The sequence below is a fragment of the Danio rerio genome, chromosome 4, assembly GCF_052040795.2.
Source record: "Danio rerio strain M-AB ecotype USA chromosome 4, GRCz13ab, whole genome shotgun sequence".
Lineage (NCBI taxonomy): Eukaryota > Metazoa > Chordata > Actinopteri > Cypriniformes > Danionidae > Danio > Danio rerio.
This window is the reverse complement of record NC_141024.2, coordinates 14,708,513-14,733,538: the sequence shown is the minus strand read 5'-3', so window position 1 is coordinate 14,733,538 and position 25,026 is coordinate 14,708,513. Positions and strand designations below refer to the sequence as shown.

General features: G+C 36.7%; 3 long non-coding RNA genes and 2 pseudogenes across 12 annotated transcripts in view; 2 read left to right on the top strand and 3 right to left on the bottom strand.

The window, feature by feature from the left end:
• LOC103910420 (uncharacterized) overlaps window positions 1-2,095 on the bottom strand; it is a 35,858-nt gene extending 33,763 nt beyond the window's left edge. For 3 of the 4 annotated variants that reach the window (XR_015482896.1, XR_015482895.1, XR_015482893.1), the window contains exons 1-2: window positions 1,868-2,095; window positions 789-865 (exon numbers count right to left, since the gene is read on the bottom strand). This is a non-coding gene — a long non-coding RNA (uncharacterized LOC103910420). Of the gene's footprint in view, window positions 1-788; window positions 897-1,867 lie in introns of all 4 variants that reach the window. The other variant, XR_015482894.1, reaches the window with a different exon arrangement.
• Window positions 2,096-2,326: 231 nt separating this feature from the next.
• Window positions 2,327-10,899, top strand: LOC100537541 (pseudouridylate synthase PUS7L-like; annotated as a pseudogene). The gene is made up of 10 exons (XR_015482875.1): window positions 2,327-2,384; window positions 5,653-5,755; window positions 6,062-8,220; window positions 8,293-8,452; window positions 8,942-9,137; window positions 9,217-9,311; window positions 9,385-9,466; window positions 9,691-9,983; window positions 10,360-10,413; window positions 10,508-10,899. The product of XR_015482875.1 is annotated as a pseudouridylate synthase PUS7L-like (transcript).
• Window positions 10,224-11,943, bottom strand: LOC137491530 (uncharacterized). The gene is made up of 3 exons (XR_015482900.1): window positions 10,930-11,943; window positions 10,468-10,517; window positions 10,224-10,372 (listed from the first exon to the last, which is right to left on the bottom strand). It is a non-coding gene; the product is annotated as an uncharacterized LOC137491530 (long non-coding RNA).
• A 2,464-nt stretch (window positions 11,944-14,407) lies between these two features.
• On the top strand, window positions 14,408-20,378 carry LOC797403 (pseudouridylate synthase PUS7L-like; annotated as a pseudogene). Its single transcript, XR_015482878.1, has 10 exons — window positions 14,408-14,471; window positions 16,185-16,287; window positions 16,601-17,627; window positions 17,700-17,859; window positions 18,402-18,590; window positions 18,670-18,768; window positions 18,842-18,923; window positions 19,170-19,462; window positions 19,839-19,892; window positions 19,987-20,378. The product of XR_015482878.1 is annotated as a pseudouridylate synthase PUS7L-like (transcript).
• On the bottom strand, window positions 18,584-24,988 carry LOC110439357 (uncharacterized). Of its 5 annotated transcripts, none has more exons than XR_015482886.1 (6): window positions 24,766-24,988; window positions 24,005-24,069; window positions 22,955-23,109; window positions 20,409-20,556; window positions 19,947-19,996; window positions 19,703-19,851 (listed from the first exon to the last, which is right to left on the bottom strand). It is a non-coding gene; the product is annotated as an uncharacterized LOC110439357 (long non-coding RNA). The 5 variants fall into 5 exon arrangements; XR_015482883.1 differs by having other exon boundaries at window positions 19,947-20,143; window positions 22,955-23,038; XR_015482884.1 differs by having other exon boundaries at window positions 22,955-23,038.
• Between the last annotated feature and the right edge of the window lie 38 nt (window positions 24,989-25,026).

The following is a 25,026-nucleotide window of genomic DNA, read 5'->3' as shown; positions in this document are numbered from 1 at the left end:
AACAAAACCCTGTTCAAAAGAGCTCTTGCTCACTGCTTCAATGGCCCAGTGGTAAAATCTTTGAGTTTTCATCTTGGAGATCCGGGTTCAAACCCCACTATTGCCAGTGTTTACTCCTGTAAACTAAAATTTTTAGACACATAAACAAATTTTTGATCAAAACCAGATCCAAAAGCATTGCAAGACTCCAGAATCAATGGCTCATTGTTAAAACCACTGAGCTTTCATCTTGGAGACCCGGGTTCAAATCCCACTATTGCTTTTATAAAACTCCTATGCAGCTGATAAAACTGCAATAAGACAAAAATAAAACATTACTAAGCTTGTGGCTCAGTGGGAGAATATTCAGTTATTGTGCTTAACAGTATGGGTTCGAATCCTGCAGATACTATCTTCTTTCTTTCTTATGCAAACTCAGAATAATGCATCACTAAATATACAGAAAAACACCTCATAAACTCTAGAGCTTCAGTGGCTCAGGACGTAAAGCACTAGGCTTTCATCTTGGAGACCCGAGTTCAAATCTCACTATTACTTTGGTTAAATTGCCATCATTAAACAAACAAAATGCGCCAAAAAGCAGGTGTCAATGTGAAAGCCAGGATGGCACGACTGGTAACACACGTTGGTTGAGGACAAAGTTACGGAGAGTTGTGGGTACGAAACCCAGCTCGGGTGTGTGGAGTACACCAAAGACAATACCTGGGGCGGTATAACAGAACAGAGGGCGGAGCAGAGGGTGGAAACCAAAAGCACAAAGTGAAACACGGACCAGATCATAAACATACCTGGGGCGGTAAGACAACTGAGCGGCAAAGGCATCCTGGGGCGGTAAGACTACACAGCGGTGATGGCTCGGACAAACCTGCAGCGGTGAGACAGAAAGGTAGGCTGGACTGAGAGGCTGGACTGAGAGGCGGGACAAGTAGAGAGGTGGAGCAAGGAGAGGCGGCGCAAGGAGAGGCGGAGCTGAGAGAATGGAAGGAGGAGTTGAAAAGAAAGAAGGGAAAATTTTTTTTTTTGGAAAAAAAACCTTTTTTTTTGAAAAAATTCCTCAAACTAGTATCAGCGTGGTGATTTGAACCCTGGTCTGCTGCGTCAGGCTTGGATCTCTTACCGAGAGCTCTGACCACTCAACCACTAGTTTCTCATACTAACAACTGTTCGTTTGTTGTATTTAAAGTTACCACTCCTCCACAAATTTATAAAAAAAAAAAGTGAAAATATGATAAAGAATTTATGTTTTTGCAAAAAAAGTCAAACTACATATTATACTACCAATAAACCTGTTCAGTTATTTAATGTAGTTACAAATAAAGGGTCTAAAATAATTACAATTAATTGAACAACTTTATTTTAAGTATTTAGGTATTATTTTAATAATATTTTAAAAATGTAAAGACATATTCAGAATTTAAAAGTGTAACAAATGACACTTCACAGTTCAATACTAAATCATGGGAATAAATAACATTAATTTTATACGAAAATAGCATTGCCACATAACACCATCAAATGATAACTGGTTTACAGTGTTTAGTATAATTTTAACCAATGCAGTTGTACAATTTAAACATGTATCATTATATATTTTAAAGTTTATAACATGAAACTGGACACACAAATCATTAATTCTGGATGAATCATAACTAGAAGCTTAAAAAATAAAGATGTCATGATGCTGTCATGCAGATGAAGACATGAATTCACTAGACTGCAGACAAAACAAACAGCACTACTGCTTAATATTATTATTCTACATGATAATCTTTACAGGAATCACCGCAATACAAACATCATTAACGATTAAATGCAAATGAAGCATTGCTTTATAATCCTTTAACGACACAAGTGTAAAGTTACTTACAGGTGATGGAGTGTCCAGCATTCCTGCACATCATCCAGAGATAGTCGCATGTTTTTACCTGAAAGGGCTGAAATGTGCGCTGATAAGTGACATTTAAAGGCTCTCACTGACTGTCACCTGCAGGAAATTTACTTTTATATCTTTAAAACGCTCAGAAAGGTTTGTTTTGACTGTGGTCAAGCGTCGTGTTGTTTACAGAAAGCCAAAGGTGAGCCTCGTGCTGAACGTGAGGTCTCCTGCGCCTCTAGCGGATTGGAAGGAGAACTGCACACTTTCTACAGGACAGACTGAAAATGACTTCCAGTTATCGACGGTCATTAAATATCTAGCTTGAATAGGCCCTCCTGCATATGACTGAATGTGTTTAGTGATTAACATTTTTTTCTAAGTAAGTAAATAAACAAATAAACAAGCAAACATTCTATCACTCATTGTATCTGCAGGGTCCCTCTTGTGGTCATCAAGTGTGTCAATCAGTCTTCAATCAGAAGTGGCTGTCTGCTTTGCTCTGCTGCAGGTGAGTGTGCACCAATTATTTCTTCTTTATTTCTGAACGAATCTGTCAGTTTGTCGAGCATCTGAATTATTAGATGAACGTAGAAACTATCGGTGAAATATTGGTTCAGTAATGAGCTCTCAGAGGAACTGGAGTAATGGAGGTCGCTAAATGGCCAGTGTTTAGAGTCATCTGGACAAACACAGACAAACAACACGAGACACAAGATCTTCAACACTACTTTTGGGTGGTTTGATTATTGTTGAAGTGTTGTGATTGACTTTTTGTACCCACATAAACATTGTTTTGTTTTATTTGTTTATTCATTTTTCGTTATTTTGTTTTTCACGGCAAATGACATGACAGCGCGAAATGAAGGTAAATAAATACATTTATTTAATCGCTTTCGATTGACTCAAAGCGGCAAAATATTGTAGCAATGATCTCGACTGTAGCTCATCTATTAATATATATATATATATATAATATATATATATATATATATATATATATATATATATATATATAGAGAGAGAGAGAGAGAGAGAGAGAGAGAGAGAGAGAGAGAGAGAGAGAGAGAGAGAGAGAGGTGTTGAATACTGATCTGTCACCAGCATGTGGTGTTCTGAGCACTTCTGTCTGTTTACAAAGCAGCTTTTCAAGAACATCATTCACACACATCATTATTTCAGTAAATTCTGTTTAACAGATGATATTTAAAAGTTTAATAATGTAAAATGTTATTATTAATTAATTTAGTTTATTTTATAATTTAATTGTTTAATTGTCAATAAAAAATATTTTAAAAATGCTTAGACTTGAGTTAAAATGTCTATGTTGTGCGTTTGTTTTAAAGGCCACAAATGTATGTATCAGTGCAAGTGTAGCCTGTATGCAAGGAATGTGTCAGCCATGGCTAAACAGGTTAGTTGAAGTGAAGTCGTAATGGATAAACTCAATGACCACAAGAGGGAACTGAAGCTCACCTGCTGTCGATGTTAGTGGAAGATAAGTTAGATAGGAAGGAAGGTAAGGTAGATTTTTTTTGTGCTGGTCCTGACCAGCTTAGACCAGCAACAAAGCCTATACTTTATCAACATGATTTTTTCAGCAGGGGTGATAGATAACATAGATAAATTATTTTTTTCACAAATATATAATATTTATCACACACAAAAAACAAACAAATAAATAAATAAATAAAATCACTGTCTGGGTGAGATCTCATTGTAACGACAGGTCTGTAGGCAGGGGGTGTTCAAGTAGTTTGAAAGACCCATACCCCACTGATAAAAGGTCCAGTAATGTCCCATACATGAGCTCATTTGCATTATTTTTACTGCTATGCCATCATTAATTGTAAAAATAAATCATCAAAGAAGGCCTCCGTTAAATGCAAACAATTATTTTAACATTAACATTGCATTAACATCCAGCTGTGCAGGAAAACATATAATATGACAGAAGTGAAGTCATCTTTCACTATCATTATATTTTATGCAGATGCACTGCATAGGAAAAGACTTGATCATCCCAGTCAATCTAAATTAGAGAAATCTTTCCAAATAGAGCTGTTCAAATCATCTGGGCCCGGTTTTTCAAAAGTAATCCACTAGGATTTTGGATAAGGAATTGGGTCAAATCTTGAAAATTGTTTTTTTTTAAAGAAAAAAACAGATTACATAATCGGTTTAGATCACGTAATCCAATCTTGGTTTTGATCCGGATCAAACCTTTAGTTTGGGTTTTTCAGACCATTTTTGTAGGATCTAGATCACTTTGATAAAAAAAAAAACTGGATTAAACTGATTCAATCAGAAGGGTGGATTTAGCGTGGATTTCATGCCCAAAATGTAATGAAAACTAAAAGAAATTATTAAATAATACTATTTTGGATCATGCAGTATCTTACGAGATAAACTATTTATTCATAAGGTTTTAATTTTATTTGTTCATCCGCCAGGCTATAGTGAGTATAGGCTTTAACGTATTCAGACTTTCAGTATAGGCCTCCAGCAAAGTAGAGAGTTTGGCCTTATAAAATAATCCCCCAAACAGCTGTCAAAACTGACCAAAACCAATCAATTTTATTCTGTCACTATTGATATGTGTATATATATATTTATATTCATCTGTCACTATTGATATATATATTCATCACAATGGAAAATATTTTTCTTTTTAGAATATTTATTAGTGATGCTTGCAATGATTACAGAACAAAAAAAAATGCAAAGAATGGCAATGACTGATTTTTGATATCTCTTTCAACAATTGCAAAAAGAGACTGAAAGGGCAGAAGCACAGCTTCGTCTGGCAGAGAAACAACTGACTCTAACCAAACTGCAGCAAACCAAGGCAATGACTTGAGATCTGCCTCCTAAAGGCTACGCTCAGACAAGCTGGTCTCTTTACATCAGATGAGGAAGTCTGAAATTATTGTGGAGTTTTTGACATTAAGTCTTTTTTTATTTACATCTTTATTTGAAACTTATTATAAATATCCTCAATGTACAGTGTTGTAGGTCTCAGATGAGCGGACTGCTGGAAGAGGATGGGGTGGGGTTTTTCTTGTTTTTATTATTTATTATTGTTATTTTAATAATTAAATTTTCTTTGTTTTCATTTCAAATAAAAATAAAGTTATATTGACCCCACGCTGGCTATTCTACTTGTTGCTCTTTACATATTTATAGTTCTACATTGTGATTTCCTATCCTGTTTGAGCACTGGTTATCCAGATTTAGTGATCCTGAAAACTTCCTATCCGGATCAGATTGATCCAATCCGATGTTGCTTTGAAAAACTGTCTCAAAAAGTAAGCTGGATTACGTGATCACGAACCGCAAAGACAGGATTACTAAATCCGGATAAATTTTATCCGGATTAAACCTTTTGAAAAACCAGGCCCTGGTGAAATTATCGCAGCAAAACAAAATATCACCATGTCTATTTTTCCAATATCATGCAGCCCTAGTTTCTACTGTTGATAGAAATTCCCACTTAATAACATCTGCAGTTTGTATAATGTCGTTTGTCATAGAAACAATACGACTATGCTAAAAATAATCAATCATAATTGCAACAATTATCAGAGCAAAATATGTGATCTATGCCAGCATCTTGTGCATCAAAACAAACATTTTATATTGTTATTTTACTTATGACTAATATTAAAAGCAGATGAATGTATAGTGTGAGATTATGCAAGCGCTTACAGGACATTTTACAATGCTTAGAGAGATAGTTTATCCAAAAACTAATGTTTACTCTACTTACTTTCCCTCAGGTTGTTCCAAGCACAAAAGAAGATATTTTGAGGAAAGCTGGAAATCTGTAACCATCGACTTCCCTAGCAGCGGAAATGAATACTATGAAGACAACGATTCCAGGTATTCAGCTTTCTTCAAAATATCTTCTAATAAACAAGTGAAGGGTGAGTAAATGATGACAGATTCTTCAGTTTTAGCTGTGGTGTGAGTGATCTAAAGCTGTTTTATTCACTGTGCTGTGATTTATGAAGTTACTCCTGAAATATACGTGTCAATGTGTGGAGATTTCTCACTTGTGTTTGTGCTGTTCAACATGTCGCTTACCATCATTTGCTTTTTGGAGGGTCACTCCTCTAGAAAGGGAATAATGAGAACCAAAACAACTGGGGAAAAAGCCGGTGAAGCAATTTTTTGTGTTTTTTGCAGGCAAAAGCAAAACCCCTTCTGGACACAGTTCTAGAGCTCAGGGAGAGACACCACCATCCCGTTCTCAAACACACCACAGCATTCATTCATATTGTGGAGATGTGCAGCCTGTGCTATGAAGCCAGATTAGTGGCTGGCCAGTTCAGTTTCAGTTAATTTGCACCAATTCTGGGTTTTAGGTACCATGAAGGAGCTCAGCTCTGCTCGGCTGCTCCATGATGCAAACAAAGAGTGAATAAAGTCCAGCTGCCTTCATGTTACCTAAAACTAGGCCTGCACAATATATTGATTCAGCATCGATATCACAATGTGCAAATCTGCAATAGTCACATCGCAGGATCTGCTGTGTTGAGTTGGGATTGTGATTAACCAGAAGACAGAGTTCAGTTCTGAACAGTTTAACCCTCACTGAGTGAAAGACTTATCAGGTCTGTATTAGACGATGTAAGATTTCAAGTGAATTTAAACCATTTGGGCACTAGAAATGATCAAATGTGTAGCTTTAACAAAGAATAATTGCATTTAATTATTTCCACAGTGAAGACTAAAGTAGTCAATGTTTGAAGTGTATCACAAAAGTGTTTCAAAATGTTCCTAGGACAGGACGGGATGTTGTTAAATAGTGTGAAGATAACTTTAATGAAAGGTTTTCAATCTTATAAAGTGATATTCTACATTTGATCTTTTAATTTCTGTCCCTCAGTCCTGTTAGACTCTCCAGAAAGCCATAAAGCACAGTTTATATAACATGTATATTTCTTCTATTTGATTAATTTATGCTTGTTGTATGTTTATTATATTTTATGCAGATTCACTCCTCGACAAAATCATCACAATCAAACTTATTCCAAATTCAAGTTGTTAGTCGTATTGTGAAATTATATTCCTATTGCAGTTTATATCGCAGAAAAACGAAATATTGCGATGTCAGTTTTTCCCAATATCCTGCAGCCCTACCTAAAACCCAGAACTTGTGCAAACTAAACTGAAAGTTAACCGTCCAACCAGCTAATCCAGCTTCACACTACAGGCCCCTGACTGGACTGCTGATGTGTTTATTTTAATGACTCTTAGGACAGAGGTTTAGTTCAGCTTTAATTTGAGTGATTAAACTGATGTGGCAAGAAAACATAGATCAATGTATTAAAACAAGTGGCCTGAGTTATACAGCATCATGAAAATGGCCAGTAAAATATATGATCAAACTTACAAATATCAATAATTCAACAGTTGAAATAAATTGTTGTTGTTTTTAATATTATCTGTGTCATAAACAATGCAGCACATCAGTCTGGAGCTTCTAGTGATGCTGAAGGTCTTGATTAGCTGCTGCTGCTGTTTTTAATCAGGACTGAAGTATAAGAAGAATTTCTGATACATTATAAGACATTCAGAGAGATGAAAAGTCAAAGAGCAAGATATTTATATACTTTATTACAAGATTCTGGATTGATATTTAGAGAACCTGATGCTGATTCATCATTTATTTGAGTTGTTTTTATTATTGTATTTATTAATATGTATATTTTTGTATTGTTTTAATTATTGTTAATGTGGAAGGACAGATTGTCATTGTAAATTGATTATTTCAGTCTTTTGTGTAATTTAAAAGTATTAATGCATTTCTGTTATTGTTCAAACATTCTTATTGAGTAACAAAATCAGGGTTGCAGCTAAACTCAGGAGAGCGGCTCAGCAGGATCAGGGAACTGGAGCATTTTACTAATAAACTGAGGTGAAACCCTGTTCAGATGATCAAGAAAAGGTGGAACTGTTGTTAGGAACTTTTCCTGATAAACACATGAGAGCTGTGGTCCACAGAGGGGTTCGGTTCAACTTCCCCTTCCTCCAGACTCTGACCAACCAATCTGAGATCCGGGTCAGAGAAGATCCAGACTTCCAGGAGCTCGCCGGTTTGGCCTCTGAAGGAGAAGCTGAGGACTTTGGTTCTGTGTTCACCTTCCTGCCCAATGACAGCAAGGAGCACCGGACGTCAGTTCATCATTTAGTTAGCAGGCGTTTCGGGAAGCTTGTGGAAACCAGGAGCTTTGTGGACCAGCAGAAGACTTGCATTACAGTGAGACTGAGGGAGAGAGGCAAACAAGCCAAGAAGAGAACGATGGCAGACTGTCAAATGCAGGAGGAGAGTTTATACACGGGTGAGTGAGAAAGAAACATCTCTTGTTGACATGCAAAACCAAGCTTAGATGACAATCCTCCTTTCCTATCAGCTTTTACTCTGCGGAAGGAGAACCTGGAGACTCTGGAGGCCATCAGCTACATGGCTGCTGTGCTCGGAGTGCTTCCCTCTGATTTCACTTATGCAGGAATTAAAGACAAGAGAGCCATTACTTACCAGGCCATGGTGGTGAAAAAGATTTCTCCAGAGCGGTAAACAGACCCATCACCTGATGTCATGATTTCCCTAATATTTGTCATTTGTTTCTTTTACTTCATCGAATTATTTAGGGATTTTTGCAGTGTACTTGCAGTGTATATAGTGCAAAATATTCATATATAGTGATGATAGCTTATATAAAGAGCCTCTGAGTATAAAGCTTTACATTTTAGTCTAAAAAATTAAAACAAAAATAAAAACAAGTTTCATTCTAGTGTATTATGTGTATGCATATGTTCACTTTACATTCACCAATTTGATAAAATATCTTTTTGCTTTCTAAAACTTTAATCGTCAAATTTATTGCAAAGTATTTTTTCTGTTTCATCAACAAGAAGCAATGTGCAAGAAAAGGATATGAATTAAAGTGCATGTTTTTAAAGATAAGATGGGGATGGGGTCTTTGGGATCCTAAATGAGAGTTCACATCATGGTCAACTTCTTTACATTTGTAGATGCATATAAACACATTTGTGTGTCAGGTTGCTGGAGAAAGGCTCAGAGTTTGAGAGGAGGGGAATGCAGATCTCTCGTGTCCGTCCTGCGTTTGAAGCTCTTAAGCTTGGAAGACTGCAGGGAAATCACTTTGAACTGGTCATCAGAGACCTGAAGCATCATGGGAAACATGGTCTTGCAGAGCTGCCACAGCTTATAGAGGAAGCAGTGGAAAATGTGAAGGTAAATGTGTGTATGTTCATCAGCATTTCATGAAGAGATGTACACACAGAACTACTAAATATTACTTTTTATTTTCCAGAACAAAGGCTTTGTGAATTATTACGGTCCTCAGCGGTTTGGAAGTGGTTCGTGTGTCCAGATCAAGTAGGGCTTGCGCTGTTGAAGGAGAATATGGTAATAGAGTCATTTCCATTGATCAGTTATATGTGATGCTCCGGCTTTTGTTAGAAACACTGTGTTTGAGCAGGAGGCTTCAGTTAAGCTGTTCTTCACCCCAGAGGATGATGATGACCTCCAAAACAAAGATAAACGCCATTTTCTGCACACAGGTGAGTGCTGGGATTTCTGTGACAGCTAAAATAGTTAGAGTTCAGCCACAGATGTATATTTGATCATTGAACCTTTATTTGTAAAGCACAATTAAACAGCTAATGTTGAGCAATGTGCTGTACAAACATATTATTGGGGATTTTCCAATACAGGCTGATCATTGTTGCTTCATTTATTTCAGTTTCAGTGCATCCAAGAACGGCTAATTGTTCTCTTTGTTCAGGGAATGCCAAGGAGAGCTTGGCGCTGATGCCAGCGTATAAAGCCAGAGAGCGGCTCATGCTGCGGGCGCTCCACCGGTACGGCAGTGGACAGGAGGGTTGCACTCGTGGCTGGCTCAGTTTACCCCACAGCATGAGGGTCTTCTACCTTCACTCCTACTGCAGCAGAGTGTGGAACCAAGCAGCCAAATACCGGCTGCAAAAACTGGGCTTTAAGCCTGTTCAGGGCGATCTGGTTTGGGCTGAGCCTGTAAAAGGGCTCAAAGATGCCACAGAGGAGCTCAGTGCTCCACAGGTAAGGGTCTTGATTTAGTTATTGCTAAATAATAGCCAGAAACGGTTTGTGTTTAGATTGAATTGGGTGAAATAAATCATAAGAATAAAACAAACACGCACTTTATTCAGAGTAAATTTCAATCTAATAATATCCTAACATTTACCCTGAAATACAACTTTAAGAAACATTTGTTTGATTATTTGAGTCTACTTTGTAAAGAAGTATTTTAAAAATGTATATATAAATTAAACATGCATAAATCTTTCAAATAGTTTATTAAAGAAGAGTGTGTGTACATAAATGCAGGTATGTTGAATGATTGTACATTTGTATTATTGTTTCTTGTTCTTATTTGTGGTTTTCCATTCATTTTCACTTGTTTTCTGTGCTGTAGATCCATGTTGTGACTTCAGATGAGGAGAAGAATGAGGTTTTCTCATTAGATCAGGTACTGTTTCAGATGTCTTTCATTGCTCTGTATGTCTGCTACAGTAACTCTTACCCATCAGTCTCTTATTGTGCCTCTGTGGTTTTTCATCCAGGTGATTCTTCCTATGCCAGGAAATAGTGTCAAGTATCCAGAAAACATTTTGGGTCAATGGTATCAAGACCGATTGGCTCAAGACGGTTTGGAGTCCTGCCGATTCAGAGTGACTCCCCTTAAACTCAACGTCCCTGGATGTTATCGACCCCTCCTCGCTAAGCCACAGAACATCACATATAGCCTGCAGACGAGTTCATCAGACGAGTCTAACACACACTGTCTGTCACTAAACTTTGACCTGGAGGCGTCCTGCTACGCTACTGTGTGTCTCGGAGAGATTATGAAGACTAATCTTTCATAGGTTACTCAATGACACTGATTAAAAGTGTTTAGAGACTAAAAAACGTCAAATATGAGGAGCTGTATTTTTAATAAAAAGTTTATTTACAATTGTCATGATGATTGTGTTTTTTACCTTACCTGCAACAATATTCCACTCATTTGTTTGTGAATGAGCTGTAATTTCAGCATTGAGCACTAGATGTCTCTCTCAGGTCCAGCTCAGAAGCAGTTGGACTGATGAACCCTAAAGGATCTGCCAGCTGTGTTCAATGAATCACAAGCTCATCTAGAAGTGATAGAAAAATTAGGATGGAAATATTATGCTGTACATCTGTAAAGGTTTATGAGGCGAACCATGAATTAAGAAATGTAAACAAATCCTAAAGTTATAACAAAAAACATTTTTATAACATTTCAAAATCCTCATTCAAATGTCATGTTTAAATTCCACAATGTTTGTCCAAATCTAATGTCAAGCTCAATATTTCAACATAAAGTGATAAAAAGTTGTTCAAATCCACTTCTGCTCATCCACTAAATATTGTACATAAACTCCTAATTGAAAAAAACGAATGAATGAGAGGAGTTTCACATGCAACGACTGCTGATTATAAGAGGCAGCTGTGGCCTAGTGGTTAGGGATTTGGACTTGTAATCGAAAGGTTGCATTCTCAATCCTGGCCGAGCTTGGATAAATCAAAAGCAGGTTCGAGTGTGGGTAATCATACTTGAAGATAATCTACCATGTGTGTGTGTTATCAAACAAATAAAACAAAACTTCATCCTAAACAACTCTCAGACTCAATAGCTCAGCAAGAGTGGGATTTGAACCCGGGTCTCAAAGATTCAAAACTTGATGTGTTAATAGTTGAGCTACTGAAGCTGTGAAGCTAAAAGCAGTTTTGAATGAGCATTTGTTGTTAGTTTTATAAATGTAAATGCTGTTTCTGAAAGCTGCCTATAAAAGAGAAGTCCAAAACATAGGGGGAATCTGAGACTCAGTGGCTCAGGGGTAAAATCTTTGAGCATACAACTTGGAGACCCAAGTAACCCAGGTTCAAATCCCACAAATGCAGGTGTTTAACCCTATTTACTAAAGCATTTTAACCATATAAATTAAAACTTTCAACAAAACTCTGCCCAAAACCACATAGAGCCATCAGATTCAATAGTCTAGTGGTAAAATCTTTGACCTTTCTTCTTAGAGACCTGGGTTCAAATCCCACCATTGCAGATATTTAACTCTGTAAACTAAACATTTTTGGCCCAACAAAATATATTTTTAACAAAACCCTGTTCAAAAGAGCTCTTGCTCACTGCTTCAATGGCCCAGTGGTAAAATCTTTGAGTTTTCATCTTGGAGATCCGGGTTCAAACCCCACTATTGCCAGTGTTTACTCCTGTAAACTAAAATTTTTAGACACATAAACAAATTTTTGATCAAAACCAGATCCAAAAGCATTGCAAGACTCCAGATTCAATGGCTCATTGTTAAAACCACTAAGCTTTCATCTTGGAGACCCGGGTTCAAATCCTGCTATTGCTTTTATAAAACTCCTATGCAGCTGATAAAACTGCAATAAGACAAAAATAAAACATCACTAAGCTTGTGGCTCAGTGGGAGAATATTCAGTTATTGTGCTTAACAGTATGGGTTCGAATCCTGCAGATACTATCTTCTTTCTTTCTTTCTTATGCAAACTCAGAATAATGTATCACTAAATATACAGAAAAACACCTCATAAACTCTAGAGCTTCAGTGGCTCAGGACGTAAAGCACTAGGCTTTCATCTTGGAGACCCGAGTTCAAATCTCACTCTTGCTTTGGTTAAATTGCCATCATTAAACAAACAAAATGCGCCAAAAAGCAGGTGTCAATGTGAAAGCCAGGATGGCACGACTGGTAACACACGTTGGTTGCGGACAAGGTTACGGAGAGTCGTGGGTACGAAACCCAGCTCGGGTGTGCGGAGTACACCAAAGACAATACCTGGGGCGGTATAACAGAACAGAGGGCGGAGCAGAGGGTGGAAACCAAAAGCACAAAGTGAAACACGGACCAGATCATAAACATACCTGGGGCGGTAAGACAACTGAGCGGCAAAGGCAAGGACCATCCTGAGGCGGTAAATCAACACAGCGGTGATGACTCGGACAAACCAGGGGCAGTAAGACAGAAAGGTAGGCTGGACTGAGAGGCGGGACAAGGAGAGAGGTGGAGCAAGGAGGGGCGGAGAGAGGTGGAGCAAGGAGGGGCGGAGCAGAGAGAGGGGAAGCAGGAGTTGAAAAGAAAGAAGGGAAAACTTTTTTTTTTGGAAAAAAAAACCTTTTTTTTGGAAAAAATTCCTCAAACTAGTATCAGCGTGGTGATTTGAACCCTGGTCTGCTGCATCAGGCTTGGATCTCTTACCGAGAGCTCTGACCACTCAACCACCAGTTTCTCATACTAACACCTGTTCGTTTGTTGTATTTAAAGTTACCACTCTTCCACAAATTTATAAAAAAAAAAAAAAGTGAAAATATGATAAAGAATTTATGTTTTTGCAAAAAAAGTCAAACTACATATTATACTACCAATAAACCTGTTCAGTTATTTAATGTAGTTACAAATAAAGGGTGTAAAATAATTACAATTAATTGAACGACTTTATTTTAAGTATTTAGGTATTATTTTAATAATATTTTAAAAATTTAAAGACATATTCAGAATTTAAAAGTGTAACAAATGACACTTCACAGTTCAATAGTAAATCATGGGAATAAATAACATTGATTTTATACGAAAATAGCATTGCCACATAACACCATCAAATGATAACTGGTTTACAGTGTTTAGTATAATTTTAACCAATGCAGTTGTACAATTTAAACATGTATCATTATATATTTTAAAGTTTATAACATGAAACTGGACACACAAATCATTAATTCTGGATGAATCATAACTAGAAGCTTAAAAAATAAAGATGTCATGATGCTGTCATGCAGATGAAGACATGAATTCACTAGACTGCAGACAAAACAAACAGCACTACTGCTTAATATTATTATTCTACATGATGAACCTTACAGGAATCACCGCAATACAAACATCATTAGCGATGAAATGCAAATGAAGCATTGCTTTATAATCCTTTAACGACACAAGTGTAAAGTTACTTACAGGTGATGGAGTGTCCAGCATTCCTGCACATCATCCAGAGATAGTCGCATGTTTTTACCTGAAAGGGCTGAAATGTGTGCTGATAAGTGACATTTAAAGGCTCTCACTGACTGTCACCTGCAGGAAATTTACTTTTATATCTTTAAAACGGTCAGAAAGGTTTGTTTTGACTGTGGTCAAGCGTCGTGTTGTTTACAGAAAGCCAAAGGTGAGCCTCGTGCTGAACGTGAGGTCTCCTGCGCCTCTAGCGGAGCGGAAGAAGATCTGCACACTTTCTACAGGACAGACTGAAAATGACTTCCAGTTATCGACTGTCATTAAATATCTAGCTTGAATAGGCCCTCCTGCATATGACTGAATGTGTTTAGTAATTAACATTTTTTTCTAAGTAAGTAAATAAACAAATAAACAAGCAAACATTCTATCACTTATTGTATCTGCAGGGTCCCTCTTGTGGTCATCAAGTGTATCAATCAGTCTTCAATCAGAAGTGGCTGTCTGCTTTGCTCTGCTGCAGGTGAGTGTGCACCAATTATTTCTTCTTTATTTCTGGACTAATCTGTCAGTTTGTCGAGCATCTGAATTATTAGATGAACGTAGAAACTATCGGTGTATTATTGGTTCAGTAATGAGCTCTTAGAGGAACTGGAGTAATGGAGGTCACTAATGGCCAGTGTGTAGAGTCATCTGGACAAACACAGATAAACAACACGAGACACAAGATCTTCAACACTACTTTTGGGTGGTTTGATTATTGTTGAAGTGTTGTGATTGACTTTTTGTACCCACATAAACATTGTTTTGTTTTATCTGTTTATTCATTTTTCGTTATTTTGTTTTTCACGGCAAATGACATGACAGCGCGAAATGAAGGTAAATAAATACATTTATTTAATCGCTTTCGATTGACTCAAAGCGGCAAAATATTGTAGCAATGATCTCGACTGTAGCTCATCTATTAATATATATATATATATATATATAGAGAGAGAGAGAGAGAGAGAGAGAGAGAGAGAGAGAGAGAGAGAAAGAGAGAGAGAGAGGTGTTGAACACTGATCTGTCACCAGCATGTGGTGTTTTGAGCACTTCTGTCTGTTTACAAAGCAGCTTTTCAAGAACATCATTCACACATCATTATTTCAGTAAATTCTGTTTAACAGATGATATTTAAAAGTTTAATAATGTAAAATGTTATTATTAATTAATTTAGTTTATTTTATAATTTAATTGTTTCATTGTCAATAAAAAATATTTAAAAAATGCTTAGACTTGAGTTAAAATGTCTATGTTGTGCGTTTGTTTTAAAGGCCACCAATGTATGTATCAGTGCAAGTGTAGCCTGTATGCAAGGAATGTGTCAGCCATGGCTAAACAGGTTAGTTGAAGTGAAGTCGTAATGGATAAACTCAATGACCACAAGAGGGAACTGAAGCTCACCTGCTGTCGATGTTAGTGGAAGATAAGTTAGATAGGAAGGAAGGTAAGGTAGATTTTTTTTGTGCTGGTCCTGACCAGCTTAGACCAGCAACAAAGCCTATGCTTTATCAACATGATTTTTTCAGCAGGGGTGATAGATAACATTGATACATAATTTTTTCACAAATATATAATATTTATCACACAAAAAAACAAATAAAAAATAAATAAATAAAATCACTGTCTGGGTGAGATCTCATTGTAACGACATGTCTGTAGGCAGGGGGTGTTCAATCCGATGTTGCTTTGAAAAACTGGCTCAAAAAGTAAGCTGGATTACGTGATCACGAACCGCAAAGACAGGATTACTAAATCCGGATAAATTTTATCCGGATTAAACCTTTTGAAAAACCGGGCCCTGGTGAAATTATATCATTGCAATATATATTGCAGCAAAACAAAATATCACCATGTCTATTTTTCCAATATCATGCAGCCCTAGTTTCTACTGTTGATAGAAATTGACACTTAATAACATCTGCAGTTTGTATAATGTCGTTTGTCATAGAAACAATATGACTTTGCTAAAAATAATCAATCATAATTACAACAATTATCAGAGCAAAATATGTGATCTATGCCAGCATTTTGTGCATCAAAACAAACATTTTATGTTGTTATTTTACTTTGACTGATATTAAGAGCAGATGAATGTATAGTGTGAGATTATGAAAGCGCTTACAGGACATTTTACAATGCTTAGAGAGATAGTTTATCCAAAAACTAATGTTTACTCTACTTACTTTCCCTCAGGTTGTTCCAAACACAAAAGAAGATACTTTGAGGAAAGCTGGAAATCTGTAACCATCGACTTCCCTAGCAGCGGAAACGAATACTATGAAGACAACGATTACAGGTATTCAGCTTTCTTCTAAATATCTTCTAATAAACAAGTGAAGGGTGAGTAAATGATGACATATTCTTCAGTTTTAGCTGTGGTGTGGGTGATCTAAAGCTGTTTTATTCACTGTGCTGTGATTTATGAAGTTACTCCTGCAATATACGTGTCAATGTGTGGAGATTTCTCACTTGTGTTTGTGCTGTTCAACATGTCGCTTACCATCATTTGCTTTTTGGAGGGTCACTCCTCTAGAAAGGGAATAATGAGAACCAAAACAACTGGGAAAGAGGCGGCAGAGCGATTGTTTAATGCACTTTTTTTTTTGCAGGCAAAAGCAAAACCCCTTCTGGACACAGTTCTGGATCTCAGGGAGAGACACCACCATCTTGTTCTCAAACACACCACAGCATTCACGCAGTGTGGAGATGTGCAGCCTGTGCAATGAAGCCAGATTAGTGGCTGGCCAGTTCAGTTTCAGTTTAGGTTGCACCAATTCTGGGTTTTAGGTACCATGAAGGAGCTCAGCTCTGCTCGGCTGCTCCATGATGCAAACAACGAGTGAATAAAGTCCAGCTGCCTTCATGTTACCTAAAACTAGGCCTGCACAATATATTGATTCAGCATCGATATCACAATGTGCAAATCTGCAAATCTGTGTTGAGTTGGGATTGTGATTAACCAGAAGACAGAGTTCAGTTCTGAACAGTTTAACTCTCACTGAGTGAAAGACTTATCAGGTCTGTATTAGACGATGTAAGATTTCAAGTGAATTTAAATCATTTGGGCACTAGAAATGATCAAATGTGTAGCTTTAATAAAGAATAATTGCATTTAATTATTTCCACAGTGAAGACTAAAGTAGTCAATGTTTGAAGTGTATCACAAAAGAGTTTCAAAATGTTCCTAGGACAGGACGGGATGTTGTTAAATAGTGTGAAGATAACTTTAATGAAAGGTTTTCAACCTTATAAAGTGATATTCTACATTTGATCTTTTAATTTCTGTCCCTCAGTCCTGTTAGACTCTCCAGAAAGCCATAAAGCACAGTTTATATAACATGTATATTTCTTCTATTTGATTAATTTATGCTTGTTGTATGTTTATTATATTTTATGCAGATTCACTCCTCGACAAAATCAAACAATCAAACTTATTCCAAATTCAAGTTGTTAGTCGTATTGTGAAATTATATTCCTATTGCAGTTTATATCGCAGAAAAACGAAATATTGCGATGTCAGTTTTTCCCAACATCCTGCAGCCCTACCTAAAACCCAGAACTTGTGCAAACTAAACAAACAAGCCAAGAAGAGAACGATGGCAGACTGTCAAATGCAGGAGGAGAGTTTATACACAGGTGAGTGAAGAAGAAACATCTCTTGTTGACATGTAAAACCAAGTTTAGGTGACAATCCTCCTTTCCTATCAGCTTTTACTCTGCGGAAGGAGAACCTGGAGACTCTGGAGGCAATCAGCTACATGGCTGCAGAACTCGCAGTGCTTCCCTCTGATTTCACTTATGCAGGAATTAAAGACAAGAGAGCCATTACTTACCAGGCCATGGTGGTGAAAAAGATCTCTCCAGAGCGGTAAACAGACCCATCACCTGATGTCATGATTTCCCTAATATTTGTCATTTGTTTCTTTTACTTCATCGAATTATTTAGGGATTTTTTATGTTATTATGAAGTACTTGAGAAGAGCCACAAGATGGTGCCAGAAATTAATTTTTAAAACTTGCAGTGTATATAGTGCAAAATATTCATATATAATGATGATAGCTTATATAAAGAGCCTCTGAGTATAAAGCTTTACATTTTAGTCTAAAAAATTAAAACAAAAATAAAAACAAGTTTCATTCTAGTGTATTATGTGTATGCATATGTTCACTTTACATTCACCAATTTGATAAAATATCTATTTGCTTTCTAAAACTTTAATCGTCAAATTTATTGCAAAGTATTTATTCTGTTTCATCAACAAGAAGCAATGTGCAAGAAAAGGATATGAATTGAAGTGCATGTTTTTAAAGATAAGATGGGGATGGGGTCTTTGGGATCCTTAATGAGAGTTCACATCATGGTCAACTTCTTTACATTTGTAGATGCATATAAACACATTTGTGTGTCAGGTTGCTGGAGAAAGGCTCAGAGTTTGAGAGGAGGGGAATGCAGATCTCTCGTGTCCGTCCTGTGTTTGAAGCTCTTAAGCTTGGAAGACTGCAGGGAAATCACTTTGAGCTGGTCATCTGAAGCATCATGGGAAACATGGTCTTGCAGAGCTGCCACAGCTTATAGAGGAAGCAGTGGAAAATGTGAAGGTAAATGTGTGTATGTTCATCAGCATTTCATGAAGAGATGTACACACAGAACTACTAAATATTAGTTTTGATTTTTCAGAACAAAGGCTTTGTGAATTATTACGGTCCTCAGCGGTTTGGAAGTGGTTCGTGTGTCCAAGCAGATCAAGTAGGGCTTGCGCTGTTGAAGGAGAATATGGTAATAGAGTCATTTCCATTGATCAGTTATATGTGATGCTCCGGCTTTTGTTAGAAACACTGTGTTTGAGCAGGAGGCTTCAGTTAATCTGTTCTTCACCCCAGAGGATGACGATGACCTCCAGAACAAAGCTAAACGTCATTTTCTGCAAACAGGTGAGTGCTGGGATTTCTGTGATAGCTAAAATAGTTATAGTTCAGCCACAGATGTATATTTAATCATTCAATCTTTATTTGTAAAGCACAATTAAACAACTAATGTTGAACAATGTGCTGTAGAAAATAGATAAACATGAAGCTAAAACATATTATTGGGGATTTTCCAATACATGCTGATCATTGTTGCTTCATTTATTTCAGTTTCAGTGCGTCCAAGAACGACTAACTGTTCTCTTCGTTCAGGGAATGCCAAGGAGAGCTTGGCGCTGATGCCAGCGTATAAAGCCAGAGAGCGGCTCATGCTGCGGGCGCTCCACCGGTACGGCAGTGGACAGGAGGGTTGCACTCGTGGCTGGCTCAGTTTACCCCACAGCATGAGGGTCTTCTACCTTCACTCCTACTGCAGCAGAGTGTGGAACCAAGCAGCCAAATACAGGCTGCAAAAACTGGGCTTTAAGCCTGTTCAGGGCGATCTGGTTTGGGCTGAGCCTGTAAAAGGGCTCAAAGATGTCACAGAGGAGCTCAGTGCTCCACAGGTAAGGGTCTTGATTTAGTTATTGCTAAATAATAGCCAGAAACGGTTTGTGTTTAGATTGAATTGGGTGAAATAAATCATAAGAATAAAACAAACACGCACTTTATTCAGAGTAAATTTCAATCTAATAATATCCTAACATTTACCCTGAAATACAACTTTAAGAAACATTTGTTTGATTATTTGAGTCTACTTTGTAAAGAAGTATTTTAAAAATGTATATATAAATTAAACATGCATAAATCTTTCAAATATTTTATTAAAGAAGAGTGTGTGTACATAAATGCAGGTATGTTGAATGATTGTACATTTGTATTATTGTTTCTTGTTCTTATTTGTGGTTTTCCATTCATTTTCACTTGTTTTCTGTGCTGTAGATCCATGTTGTGGCTTCAGATGAGGAGAAGAATGAGGTTTTCTCATTAGACCAGGTACTGTTTCAGATGTCTTTCATTGCTCTGTATGTCTGCTACAGTAACTCTTACCCATCAGTCTCTTATTGTGCCTCTGTGGTTTTTCATCCAGGTGATTCTTCCTATGCCAGGAAATAGTGTCAAGTATCCAGAAAACCTTTTGGGTCAATGGTATCAAGACCGATTGGCTCAAGACGGTTTGGAGTCCTGCCGATTCAGAGTGACTCCCCTTAAACTCAACGTCCCTGGATGTTATCGACCCCTGCTCGCTAAGCCACAGAACATCACATATAGCCTGCAGACGAGTTCATCAGACGAGTCTAACACACACTGTCTGTCACTAAACTTTGACTTGGAGGCGTCCTGCTACGCTACTGTGTGTCTCGGAGAGATTATGAAGACTAATCTTTCATAGGTTACTCAATGACACTGATTAAAAGTGTTTAGAGACTAAAAAACGTCAAATATGAGGAGCCGTATTTTTATTAAAAAGTTTATTTACAATTGTCATGATGATTGTGTTTTTTACCTTACCTGCAACAATATTCCACTCATTTGTTTGTGAATGAGCTGTAATTTCAGCATTGAGCACTAGATGTCTCTCTCAGGTCCAGCTCAGAAGCAGTTGGACTGATGAACCCTAAAGGATCTGCCAGCTGTGTTCAATGAATCACAAGCTCATCTAGAAGTGATAGAAAAATTAGGATGGAAATATTATGCTGTACATCTGTTAAGGCTTATGAGGTGAACCATGAATTAAGAAATGTAAACAAATCCTAAAATTATAACAAAAAACATTATTTTTATAACATTTCAAAATCCTCAGTCAAACGTCACGTTTAAATTCCACAATGTGTCCAAATCTAATGTCAAGCTCAATATTTCAACATAAACTGATTAAAAGTTGTTTAAATCCACTTCTGCTCATCCACTAAATATTGTACATAAACTCCTAATTGAAAAAAAAAAAATTAATGAGAGGAGTTTCAAATGCAACGATTGCTGTGTATAGGAGGCAGCTGTGGCCTAGTGGTTAGGGATTTGGACTTGTAATCGAAAGGTTGCATTCTCAATCCCGGCAGAGCTTGGATAAATTAAAAACAGGCTAGAGTATGGGTGATCATACTTGAAGACTCCACTTCATATATGTGCGTTATCAAATAGACAAACACAAATAAAACAAAACTTCGGTTTAAACAACTCTCAGACTCGATAGCTCTGCAAGAGTGGGATTTGAACCCGGGTCTCAAGGATTCAAAACTTGATGCGTTAATACTTGAGCTACTGAAGCTGTGAAGCTAAAAGCAGTTTTGAATGAGCATTTGTTTTTAGTTTTATAAATGTAAATGCTGTTTCTGAAAGCTGCCTATAAAAGAGAAGTCCAAAACATAGGGGGAACCTGAGACTCAGTGGCTCAGGGGTAAAATCTTTGAGCATATAACTTGGAGACCCAAGTAACCCAGGTTCAAATCCCACAAATGTAAGTGTTTAACCCTATAAACTAAAACATTTTAACCATATAAATTAAAGCTTTCACCAAAACTCTGTCCAAAACATATTCAAACCCATACATTCAATGGCCCAGTGGTAAAATCTTTAAGCTTTAAACTTGGAGACCCATGTTCAAATCCCACTGATGCAAGTGTCTAACAAAAATACTAAACAATTTTGGTCAAATAAATTAAAACTTTCAACAAAACTCTGACCAAAACCATATGAAGCTGCCGGATTCAATAGTCTAGTGGTAAAATCTTTGATCTTTCTTCTTAGTGACCTGGGTTCAAATCCCACTATTGCAGGTATTTAACTCTGCAAACTAAACATTTTTGGCCCTACAAAATAATTTTTTTAACAAAGCCCTGTTCAAATCAAGTGTGGCTCACTGCTTCAATGGCCTGGTGGTAAAATCTTTGAAGTTGCATTTTTTGAGACCCGGGTTCAAATCCCACTATTGCAAACGTTTAACTTTGTAAACTAAAAGTTTTTATTCATATGAAGTAAAGCTTTCAACAAAACCTTGTCCAAAAGCTTCCTAACCTCACAGAATTAATGGCCCAGTGGTAAATTTATTTGAGTTTTCATCTTGGAGATCCGGGTTCAAATCCCACTATTGCCAGTGTTTACTTCTGTTAGCTAAAATTTTTTTGTCATATATTTTTTTTTAATCAAAACCAGATCTAAAAGCATTGCAAGACTCCAGATTCAATGGCTCAGTGATAAAACCACTGAGCTTTCATCTTGGAGACCCGGGTTCAAATCCCACTACTACTTTTATAAAATTCCTATACAGCTGATAAAACTGCAATAAGAAACATGCAATGCATCAGTAAGCTTGTGGCTCAGTGGGAGAATATTCAGTTATTGTGCTTAACAGTATCGGTTCGAATCCTGCAGATACTATCTTCTTTCTTTCTTATGCAAACTCAGAATAATGTATCACTAAATATACAGAAAAACACTTCATAAACTCCAGAGTTTCAGTGGCTCAGGATGTAAAGCACTAGGCTTTCATCTTGGAGACCCGGGTTCAAATCCCACTACTGCTTTTATAAAATTCCTATACAGCTGATAAAACTGCAATAAGAAACATGCAATGCGTCAGTAAGCTTGTGGCTCAGTGGGAGAATATTCAGTTATTGTGCTTAATAGTATGGGTTCGAATCCTGCAGATACTATCTTCTTTCTTTCTTATGCAAACTCAGAATACTGCATCACTAAATATACAGAAAAACACCTTATAAACTCCAGAGCTTCAGTGGCTCAGGACATAAAGCACTAGGCTTTCATCTTGGAGACCCGAGTTCAAATCTCACTATTTCTTTGGTTTAATTGCCATCATTAAACAAACAAAATGCGCCAAAAAGCAGGTGTTAATGTGAAAGCCAGGATGGCACGACTGGTAACACACGTTGGCTGTGGACAAGGCTACGAAGAGTCGTGGGTACGAAACTCACCTCAGGTGTGCGGAATACACCAAAGACAATACCTGGGGCGGTATAACAGAACAGAGGGCTGAGCAGAGGGTGGAGATCAAAGGCTCACGAGCATACAGTGAAACACGGACCAGATCAGAAACATACCTGGGGCGGTAAGACAACTGAGCGGCAAAGGCTAGGACCATCCTGAGGCGGTAAATCAACACAGAGGTGATGGCTCGGACAAACCTAGGGCAGTAAGACAGAAAGGTAAGCTGGACTGAGAGGTGGAACAATGAAAGAGGTGGAGCAGGGAGAGGCTGAACAGAGAGAGGAGAAGGAAGAGTTGAAAAGAAAGGAGGGAAAACTTTTTTTTTGGAAAAAAAACACCTTTTTTTTGCAAAAATTCCCAAAACTAGTATCAGCGTGGTGATTTGAACCCTGGTCTGCTGCATCAGGCTTGGATCTCTAACCGAGAGCTCTGACCACTCAACCACCAGTTTCTCATACTAACAACTGTTCGTTTGTTGTATTTAAAGATACCACTCCTCCACAGATTTATAAAAAAAAAAAAAGTGAAAATTGGATAAAAAATTCATGTTATTTTCATTTTAAACCTGTTCAATTATTTAATATAATTACAAAAAAAGGTCTAAAATAATTACAATTAATTAAATGACTTTAAATTATATAAATAATATTATTAGAACAGTTAATACTTAAATTCTTAAAATTATTTAAAGACATATTCAGAATTTAAAGGTGTAAAAAATACTACTGACAAATTAATCTCACTATAGACAAATTCTTCCTATAGAAAAATTCAATACTAAATGATGGGAATAAATAACATAACAGCAAACATCCTGACAAATACAAATGTTTCAACTGCTACAATGTGAAACGAAAAGAGTAAATCATATTTATGAACGCGTGAAAAGATGAATGGACAGCTACTGAAAAGAGCTGTTCAACCCGTATGTCTTTATAAGCCTGAATGACGTTAATCAGTGGTGAAAAAATATCCACTGTGTAGAAAAAATGAATAAATAAAATAACTTGATGCTAAATATTTTTCCATGTTCCAATAAGAATGACATGAGGTTGAGAAAGTTATCATCACTATATTTGTGTGATCTATTCTACAACACACATTCATCGAGTCTTCAGGCTTTTTAATAACAAAAAAAAAACAGAAAAGTAGAGACAAATTACCTCAGCATGATGAGCAGATGACCATAATTACAGCGACTGACTGTCCATGCGTCCAAACACAAACTCTGCAGGGAAAAACATCAATAAATAAATTATTCCACTGTATTTTTGAAGTTAAGGAGAAATACATGAATCCATAAATAAAACTAAGAATCTCTGTTTGTATATTGCATATAATTACTATTACATTTAAAGTTACATTATTATTTTAGATCTATTTCATTACTTGCATGTCTATTTTGTTATTTTCATGTAGTGAAATACATGTTAAGTATTCAAGGCTATATGTATTACATGATTTTATATCTATATAAATATTTATTTCTATATTCTGTGTTTTTAGTACCATTTATAACATGATTTACAAGAAGAAAATAATATTGCCACATAACACAATCAAATGGCAACTAGTTTACAGTGTTAAACAAAGCAGTTGTGTTGATGAGGAAATGTGTACAATTTAAACATGTATCATTATATTTATATATTAAAGTTTATAACATGAAACTGGACACACAAATCATTAATTCTGGATGAATCATAACCAGAAGCTTAAAAATAAAGATGTCATGATGCTGTCATGCAGATGAAGACATGAATTCACTAGACTGCAGACAAAACAAACAGCACTACTGCTTAATATTATTATTCTACATGATAAACTTTACAGGAATCACCTCAATACAAACATCATTAACGATTAAATGCAAATGAAGCATTGCTTTATAATCCTTTAACGACACAAGTGTAAAGTTACTTACAGGTGATGGAGTGTCCAGCATTCCTGCACATTATCCAGTGATAGTCGCATGTTTTTGCTTGAAAGGGCTGAAATGTGTGCTAATAAGTGACATTTAATGGCTCTCACTGACTGTCACCTGCAGGAAATGTACTTTTATATCTTTAAAACGGTCAGAAAGGTTTGTTTTGACTATGGTCAAGCGTCGTGTTGTTTACAGAGAGCCAAAGGTGAGCCTCGTGCTGAACGTGAGGTCTTTTGCGCCTCTAGCGGAGCGGAAGGA